Raw genomic sequence first — 9,952 nt, 5'->3', positions numbered from 1 at the left:
CTACATGTTCAGGGCATGGTGAAAATGCTGGGACATCTGAATACTCTGTGTGGCAGGGATCTAGGAACTTGGAAGAGTTTTGAAAGTGATGTCTATCTTTGCTCCAACAGGATCAGGTAACAGGCAAAAAAGGGTTTCAAAGGGAGAAGACAGACCAGGACCTTCTGCACCCCTTCCTTGCAGGAAAGCCTCACTTGAGCTTTGGAACTGAACTAAGATATAAAAAATACAGGATAAATTTCACACACACACCCCCTGTGCCTTTATTATTATTATTATTATTAATTATTATTATTATTATTATTATAAACAAGTAAGAGGTCTATGCAAGGTCATGGGGAGAAGGGAAAGACAAGCCTAAAACAGAAGTTGGGGAGTTTGATGCACTAGAGGCAGTGAGCACCTGGGCTGGTGCAATCCACAGACCAAGAATAGCTGTTGCACCAAGTAGCTGGTGTTTGCATGCCTGCCTGTTTGCACTCTTTATCGTATTCACAAGCTGAAGAAGTTTCCTTTGTCCACCCCCACACTCTGTGGTGGGTGTTATCGACCGGCCTCTCCTCCCAGTGACATTCCCTTGTCATTCTGAGAGATGCAGAAAACGAGGTCTGCATTTGACTTCACCGCAGCTCAACGCGCTTGGTTCCCTGCTCGCCAGTGATAGGGGGACTCTTGGTCTTCAGTGGCAGCTGGGAAACCCAGACATGAAATGACACAACATGATCTAGCGATCTGAAAGCTTTAAACACAAATGCTTCAGAGATGCCACGACTGCATGACTTGTCCCAGAGCTGCAGGCAGTTTCATCTCTATTACTGAGCTCTACAGCCAACTTCTGCCTTTCTTTTCACTTTTCCCTTTCTATCGGAAGCACACTAAATATCCCCAAATATCCCCAACCTCCGACTGCATGAACCTCACTTCTCCTGTAAGTAGTTGTCCTACCCTCTAATCTGTTACCTAGGAGAAAATCACCCTCTTAGGAACAATTATTTTTGTCACTGGCAACTTGCTGCTGCAACTGGATAGGTTGGGGGCATGAGAGGTGCTGTCCTATGCAGGTGCCTAGCAGGTTACTTAGTGGGTCAACAGGTTGTCCTTTTCCTTCTGAAGGCTAATAAGGGGATTAGCATCACTAAAATCTACTTTCTGGACAGATAAGGACTTTGGAAGAATCAGGCATACTTTTATTGCAGAACTGCCTCCTCATGCCTTGGCTTAGGCACAGAAAAAGGAATCTCTGTTACAAAATCTGTGACGTGTTTTGCTTTTGGACAATCAGATACTTCATACTTGGAATAAGAGTCCATATATATATTATGGCTTCTTTTTCTTTAGAAATTAGTATGCAAAGATTTAGAATTCAGCTGGCTCTCCTTCAGGCTCTAAGATGTTGCTGACAAAAGGAACAAGACACAGCCTATTTGTAGGCATTTGCCCTTTATTTTTTCTCATTGTCTAGCATCAGTGCCTGGCTTTGCAACAGTGACTATTTACATTTTGGTATCAAAAATGCACAGCTGCAAATCAAAGTAAGCATTTTAAGAGCTGGGTGCTGTGAGTGACTCACTGAGACTACAGCTTGGAAGATCAGGGCACCCCTTTCCCTGGGCTTCTCTTCTGAAGTAGGAGGAATGAGCCACTTTCTGCTACCTCTGCTAAGAACCGCATCAGTCATCAGTGATGACTTGTTTTGTACTGCAACAGCAAAGCAGAATCACTAAGGGGGAAAAGGAGCTCATTCTTTTCAGAGGAAGGAGTCACCCCAACCCAAAACATCAAATGTCATCAGTGAAAAGAACAACGTTTCTTCAGAGGGAGTCTTAGCAACAAACAAGAAAATGAAACAGACGTGAAAACCAAGGCCACTAAGGGAAAGCAGTAGTCTGTGCACAGAGGAGCAACAGTGCTGACAGAGAAGTCATGACAAGACAATGGCTTGAGCATGTACATGCCCCCTTTCATAATGCAGCCTATTGATCTAAATGACTTTAACATTAATAGAAACAGTAAGAGGAGATGCTCCTTTCTGAAAGACACTTTGTGCAGCTGATAGTTCACTTATTCTGAATTGCAAAGATAAACATCTTGGTTCTATTTGCCATTTTCTCTCCCCCATCTCCCATCATAAAGTGAACCTTAATGATTAATATTGAGAGATGCTGAAATTACCATGGTGATGGAGACTCTTTGACTGAATATACAACCCCCACTGTGAGAACAAGCAGCACTCTCATCTCCCTTTGAAGTCAGTGACAATAAAGACAGAATCCTCCTACTTGCAAGGGATGTCAGCACCTTCCTTACAAAGGATTAAACAATTTCTCATTCTGTATATTCTAATGGATCTTACCCCTTTAGACATTCTACTGTTTAGACTGCAAGTATTGGCATTTCTACTTCTCTGCCAAATAAATGACATCAATTTTCTTTGAAAAACAGCCTGTGTTGAGAATGTAAAATGACATTCCTGGATGTTCCCATAGGGGTTCCTCTCAAATATACACATACATACGCATTTCCCTAGACACACCTTCCAACACAGAAATTCTGCCTCAGTGAAATTTGGCTTTGTCTGTTTATGGGGTTTCTGGAGACCCTGTGGCCCTGCAAGAACTGTTGCTCCCTTGGTGTATCAGGCATACAGAGATCCCATATGCCACCCATGGGTACACACAAAGCAGCTCATGCAGCATAGCTCAAGAAGTCTGATTCACCCCTGGCAGGTTGGACTCCAAGCGTGATCACTACATGTTACAGGAATCAGTGCTTCACTTCAGCTTCTTGCACCCGTTTTACACAAGGAAGCTGTGAATTTTGAGTAGCACTAGAACAACAAAGCAGAACTCTTTCTCCTAAGTTCAGGAGAAGGAGGATCATGTCTTTATTTCCTCTGAACAATATGGATTTACATTACATCAGAATAATGCTACTTTCTGTGTCACTTCAGGATGACAGCTTGAAGACACTCAAAGCTGCCACCAAATTTTTATGTGGAGTTTTACATTTAAAAGAATAATTAATGACACTGTCACGTAATTGGATCCTTATGTCACAGGTTTTGTTTGAAAAGCTTGAATGGCTTTCACATATGTTGATAAACTTGTTTTAGCACTGAGAGCATAAATTCATAACAAATTGTCTGGAAGGAGAAATGAAACGGAGACCATCTAAACTTCCATTTTTGTGAGGGAAGGAATCTGACTCACTGGAGGCACAGCAGGAAACCAATGAGGAACAGAATGCTTAACAATTGCTGCTCCTATATATAGATCCTCAGCTCTGAGGCACTGAGGAGTTTTTGGGGTCTGTTTTGCTAACAGGTGTCTCATCCTAAACACACTTCACCTTCAGGACATTTCAGAAAGTTGAATCAGATGAGGGTATTCTGCCACTCTCTCCATCCAATGTAAGTTATTGCAGAAGCTGCAGAAAAGAAGTCCTTTTCTACAGGTCATACAAGAACAATATTGCTGGATTTTCCTTTTTTAATTTTTTTTTCATTAGGTCTAATATAATTGTCAAATGCTCAGCTCTTTTCTGCTATCAGTTATGTATCACAAGTGAAAAATAGCAAGCAAATGATTCTTTATGCTTTGTCACATTTGTTTTTTTCCCAGGTGAAAGTAGGAACAGTCTTTCCTCCACTGACCTTCAAGCATTACTCTTAACACAAATTGTACTAGTATGAGTCAAACAGTATGACTACAACAGCTTTATAGTAAGGTAAATATCATATAGTTATACTTCCTTCCACTGGCAATATTTCCAGGAGACAGACTTCATAAAGAGCTACACCCAGTAGTAAAATAATTTGTGCTCAATAAGCAAATACATAGAGCTGTTATAAAGTCCAACATGGAGCTCAGCCAGAAATGAGCCACTACTTTTAAGCGGCAATATGTCAGGTGCCAATGAGCAACTCGAGAGAAGCTGAGACATTTGTATAGTCAAACTAGAAGGGGGCCAAAGTTAAGGCTGCAGATGGTAGCAGGTTTTGCAAACTGAACACCCTGGGTCTCAGTTCAAGGACCTATAGTTTTTAAAAGCTTTTTTCACTCTAAATGTAACATTAGATTTGTCTTGTTTATGGAATTAATCAAAACATTTCAAATAAGTAGCCTAACTGTGTCTGAGGGAACGGCAAATACATGCTAGCCATCTGCCATACCTCACATTTACCTCATCAGAACCAAGGATAGGATTTCACAGTGCAATCTAAGCAGAGACCTCTGCTAACTCTCCTCCCTCCATTGCCTAACTGCTGTGATAGACTTGCTAAGCCAAACACCACTGTCATGAACAGCTGAAGCAGTTTTGGCTTTTTATACAGGAGTTCCATAGTGTGGACTCAGATGTCTTGCTAGAAACAGGAAGCTGAGATATATCTGTCTCACTGTCTGATTTAGGATGTAATGCCTGCTTGGTTGCCTCAAAAGGAGGCTAGGACATGCAGTGTGCTTTAAAACACTGTAGGGCAGCAGTGTTGGTACATACGTGTTTTTATACATAGCTTGTTTAAGTGCTGGATCTCCATGTGTTTAGATTCTTCCCTACAAAACCACTCTCGACACCTGAGCACTTTGTTTCTAGGACAGGTTTCTTTGGGCACAAAGCTCTGCCCCTGTAGCCCTCTAATAGCCATGACCATAACTGAGAGTAGGCAGTCAGCAGAAGAGCAAGAATTCCCACACAGCTCTCATGAGTTGTTATTTGTACCTCTTTTTTTTCCCCCCAAACAACCATTTCAACACCCCCCCTGCCAAGAGCAGTTTGGAGAGACCTTTTTAACTGTTCCATAATTAGCAAAGAGTTCTTTTGCCTTCCCTCTCACAGAGTGGGGTAGGAAAGCTGCAAGTGCGCACAGAAGGGAAGAACCTGCAAAAATATGAGCAGACCTCTTGGAACACCAGTTCCAGCAGAGCTCCCCAGGGTTCTACAAACAGAGGTCTGGGAACCGTGTCCTCAGCAGAGAGATTACAACAGCAATCCCTGCTAAATGCAACACCTTTCAGTGTAACACCTCTCCACAATGAAAACAGCAGTTTCATTGCCACTGGCTGGAGAAACTCTGAAATGTTGAACCCCTGCCCCCAGCCTTGAGAACAAGAAATACCTGCAGTAGGGCTGGGGAAGCAGGTGCCCCATGACAGCACCACAGCATAAAAGTGAATTGAGAGAGCTGTTACTCAAGACAACCCACCCTTACACTTCTTTGTTAAAGGAGACCTCCAAAATCTACATAGAGATGTTTTCTTCATCTAATACCCTTTTATCCAATTGGAAAGCTTTCCCTTGTACTTCTAAAATACAACAGAAGGGGAAGCTCAAGTAACATTGGTACAAGTTCATACTTCTCTGACTTGAGCAATAAGCCAATGTTTGACATTGACAAACTTTACCATTGAAACTAAAACCCTGCATTACATAGGACAGTAATACCAAGACTCTGGAAAAAAACCCTTTACAGCTTTGGCTCCAGCTTTCACAGTATTAGATTCCACAGCATGCACATGTGGTTTCAATGCTCAGGGATCATTTAGAAAAAAAATCCCACCAATTCAATTATAAATGGCTTACCACAGTGGTTGCTTGCTGATGCAGGGTCTGATGTGTGATAGAAGTTCGGAATTAGAAAAGCAAGATTGCTAGTAAAAATACTCAGGTTATCTAGGAATAGATTTGTAAAGCAGACAAAGTTTCTGTAGAGTGCTTAAGTATGTAAAGAGTTCACATCTGAACTAATGGAAAAGAGCATTAACATTTACTTCTTATCTGTTTAAACCAACAGATGGTGTTTAGGCCTTGTAAAAGGTTACCCCTCTCAAATGTTGTAGTTGAGTAACAGAGAAAAATATATTTCTTGATTATTTGTCAAACTAAACATTAGACTCAAGAGGAACATTCAACTTCAGTCAAGTACTTGCACTACTCCCCTAATCACGCACAACTGGAAAAGCCACAGCGTGCCAACAGAAGCAGATGTTAGCTTTCACAAACAAATGCCATCCCTCCCACCATAAATTTTTCGGAAGATGAAAAGGAATCTAGACTTATCAGCCCATGTACTGACTATCCTAGACCATTCTTACTCAAAGATATTATAAGTATCTTTATTAAATACCAAATATAGGTATTTCCCTGTCTCTGAATTTTATCACTGAAGTCCCTTTGGAATATTAGCTTCCAAGACAAGCAACAGATACTTCTAGGGGAATGCTTTAAGCTTGCACCATGAATTATTGTGAAGGGATGCAATCTCAGTATATTCTTATCTTGCCTCCACAAGACCTATTAGCTTATCAGAAATTACTGTAAATACTTCTTAGCGTAAAAATCTTGATTACCATTATGCCTCCTCTTTCCCATCTCCAGAGGTTACCATCCTCTTTATCACTTCCCCCATTCTGCTCCACAAATCTTGAAAGTTGGCTGCAAAGTATTTCTCATGGCTGAACTGCTGGATGGCAGTGCACTCTCTAAAGGCAGCCATGACCTAAAAACAGGCAACTTACAGCCAGCAGAGAAGCAGCAAATATTATCAGTGTGGAGAAAAAGACATGAAGTAAATTAGATCTCCTCAACATAAAAAGAACGTGGAACTGTTGGAACAAGTCCAGAGGAGGGCCACGAGGATGATCAGGGGACTGGAGCACCTCCCATATGAAGACAGGCTGAGAAAGTTGGGGCTGTTCAGTCTGGAGAAGAGAAGGCTGCATGGGGACCTCATAGCAGCCTTCCAGTATCTAAAGGAGGCCTATAGGGATGCTGGGGATGGACTCTTCATTAGGGACTGTAGTGACAGGACAAGGGATCACAGGTTAAAACTTAAACAGGGGAGGTTTAGATTGGATATAAGGCAGAAGTTCTTTACTGTTAGAGTGGTGAGGTGCTGGAATGGATTGCCTAATAATGTTGTGAATGCTCCATCCCTGGCAGTGTTCAAAACCAGGTTGGACAGAGCCTTGGGTGAGGTGGTTTAGTGTGAGGTGTCCCTGCCCATGGCAGGGGGTTGGAACTAGATGATCTTAAGGTCCTTTCCAACCCTAACTATTCTATGATTCTATAGATATTTACCGTAAAGTTCTGCATCAAAGAGCAGAACATGCACATGCAGCCATGCCATGGTTTCTGCAGGTGCACCATACTTCCCTTAGTCAGACTCTGAGGTGGTGGCAAGGATCAGATACACAGTTGAAGTCTAGTACTGTCCATGCTACTCCTAAGGAGGTGAACTTGCCATTAGCATCCTATCTAGACATGTGCAGTTATCTCCTTCCTATGTTTACCTGCTGTCTTTCACTTGTTTCTCTCTTATTTCTCCCCAGTCTCCCCAGGTACTTTTTGAATTGCTGACTACCTTGAATTGGACATCGCACCTTTGGCTTTTCCAAGACATCAGACAGAACAAGGTCGGCTGTTATCATGTCATGAGTACCACAGGTAACTCAGATTTGGGAAAAGCCTTAATTTCTTTCCCATGAACTACCACATCCAATTCTGAGGCAGAACTCTAGGAAACTAGGCTTCCTTTCTTTGTGCATATAAATAATCAACTATGTGATCACCTTCATCACTACTGCATTTCTGCTTACAGAGAAAGAAAAGGAAGGGCAAGTAATCATTTTATGCAAGACACTAATTTGCAACCCTTGAATTCAGAAAAAAGAATCAAGAACTGTATGTGCAGTCATCATACCTTGAAGAATCTATATGCTTTTCCACATACATACATCTTTTTGCAATATTTGCAGCATGCAAACAGCAACATAGGGAGAATGTGTTTTAAAGCTTGCAAGTGAATGACCAGTGTTCTCCTGTAAGTGCTTGCAGAGATGCCCCATACTGTGTGATAAATCCATGCAACACTGTACATGTTCACACTGCAACTGAATGTGTACCTCAGACTTTAACTGAGCAGCAACAGAAGCATCATACCTGAAACTGAAGTGCAGTGCAGTGCCTTTGTGCAAATGCAACTCCCAGCAATGACTTTGCAAATCACAAGGACACTTTTCACTGCTGCTGCCCGAGTTGCAGTGAAAAATGTTCTCAGCAGAGGTAATGGATCTACCATCACAGTCTTTCAGCAGTTCATGAAACTGCCAGCTAACCAGTGAGATTGATTCCCCAAGGTCACACCATTAGATCATTTAGCTTTGACAACCACCATGTATGAAGATTGCCCTGAATAGTTTGATTTTCTGCAGAACAAAGGACAAACCTGAGGTTTTGTGTGAGTTACGAAGCAACCCCTTGACCACCAAAATGTGCTAGATGGAAAAGAAAACAATGCCATTAAGTTCTTGAGTCCTGGCAGAAACATCACACAGCATTAAAAAACTACCTGGAAGAAAACAACATTAGAAATAACAATTATTAGACCTGAACCTCTCTTACGCTCCTGGAAGAAAAGAAGTTTGCCAAGAGGTGAAACTATCACAAGCTCAGATGATTGCCTCATCCATATCATGACCACCAATGTAATAGGAATTCAGCCAGGATTTTCACACCTAAAATTTCTCTAGATAGTGGGACGAGAGAAAACACAGAACCTCTTACAGCAAGCAGATGGCTTTCTCAGTAGAGGTGCTGACCCCTACTGCAGCCTTATACTTTATCATGTATTGAATATTCATACTATATTCATACTTAAATATAGAATATAATATTTCCATTTAAAAAAGTAACAGACTATTGAGCAAGTAGCAGTCTTGAAAAGGAAATGGATGGTTAAAAGTTAAGTGAAAAATCAGATCCATTTAGAATAACTAGTAATTAATCCAAAAAGACAAAGACAAATAAAGTCTAGAGTTTAGATTTGGGAACCATTCAACACCCATGCTGTGGGATGGAGTACAACAGCATGCTTTATGTTCTTTGCAAAAAGGTCTGAAAAGCAAAGATCCCCAGTTGTCATCCATATCCAGTATCAAGGTAAAGGCAACAATCATCACCAGATTTACACCCTCCCTGACTTTGTGAAAGATCCTTGGAAGAAATGAGTTCAGACCTCCATTAAACTCCAAGAACAGTGAGTAATTCTGATGTTCAGGCACTTTTTTGGTGGTGATCAAGTTACCCTCAGGACACCCCATCCTAAAAGCCTCCCTTTAATACTTTATGACATTCTTTTTCCATCAATATGAACCATCCAGGATTGTCTACTAGCAAAGCTCCCAACAGTGGCAACAAAACCAGAATAACCCAATGGACGCATTAGCTCCTGTAACTGGGACTGTAACTAGTAGAGCTTCTCAGCTTTTAGTTTTCCTGGCAAGCAGAGTCCAGAACCTTCCAAGTCCCAGGAGAGTGCTCCATCACCAAAGAAGGAAGTACTCTCTCACCATCAGTCGTAAGAGATGGCAAATTAAATGACATCATTCTGGAAATACTCAGTGGATCTTGCATCACTGAAGGAAAAGCCTGAGAGCTTGAAGAACCACACATTTCAAGGGATCACATGGTCTTCAGCAACACACAGGCAAGATGCATAAAACCAGGCAAGATGTGTGATGTAAACTGCAGTTCAACCAGAAGGGGTTAGGCAGATTCCCAGTGGAACAGGGCAAACTGCCAGCTGCTGCCAGCTCTCCCTCAGTATTTTGGAATAACCCTTAAGATTCCAAGCCTTCACAGAGACTGAGCTGAGGGTCTGCCAGGTGAATTCCTGGTGCTGCCAGGTGAGTCTTCAGGAAGCTTAATGTGAAATTTCTGCAAGTAATCTTCGGAGGTACTCCTAATGCATGATATCTCAGTGTGGGAATGAGCCTCCTGTTGAATTGAGGGTGCTAGCCTTACTGAAATCAGTGTTTGAAATTTGATGTTATAATGAAGAGTTTCAGCTTAATCAAGTCCAAGGCAGGTTACAGTTTCCTCCCTCAGGATGAGAGGAAAAGAGCTTGATGGCTCCAGGAGCTGACAGGAAAACTCCTGGAAAAGGAGTTTTTGA

At 41.8% G+C, this 9,952-nt stretch overlaps 1 long non-coding RNA gene across 1 annotated transcript; it reads right to left on the bottom strand.

Moving 5' to 3' along the window:
* Positions 1 to 149: 149 nt before the first annotated feature.
* Positions 150 to 9,498, bottom strand: LOC117436992 (uncharacterized). The gene is made up of 4 exons (XR_004550278.1): positions 9,481 to 9,498; positions 8,969 to 8,973; positions 2,508 to 2,523; positions 150 to 161 (listed from the first exon to the last, which is right to left on the bottom strand). It is a non-coding gene; the product is annotated as an uncharacterized lncRNA (long non-coding RNA).
* Positions 9,499 to 9,952: the final 454 nt, after the last annotated feature.

Source organism: Melopsittacus undulatus, chromosome 1 (genome assembly GCF_012275295.1).
Source record: "Melopsittacus undulatus isolate bMelUnd1 chromosome 1, bMelUnd1.mat.Z, whole genome shotgun sequence".
Classification (NCBI taxonomy): domain Eukaryota; kingdom Metazoa; phylum Chordata; class Aves; order Psittaciformes; family Psittaculidae; genus Melopsittacus; species Melopsittacus undulatus.
Note: the sequence above shows the minus strand (reverse complement) of the source record. Positions and strands in the feature narration are given on the sequence as shown.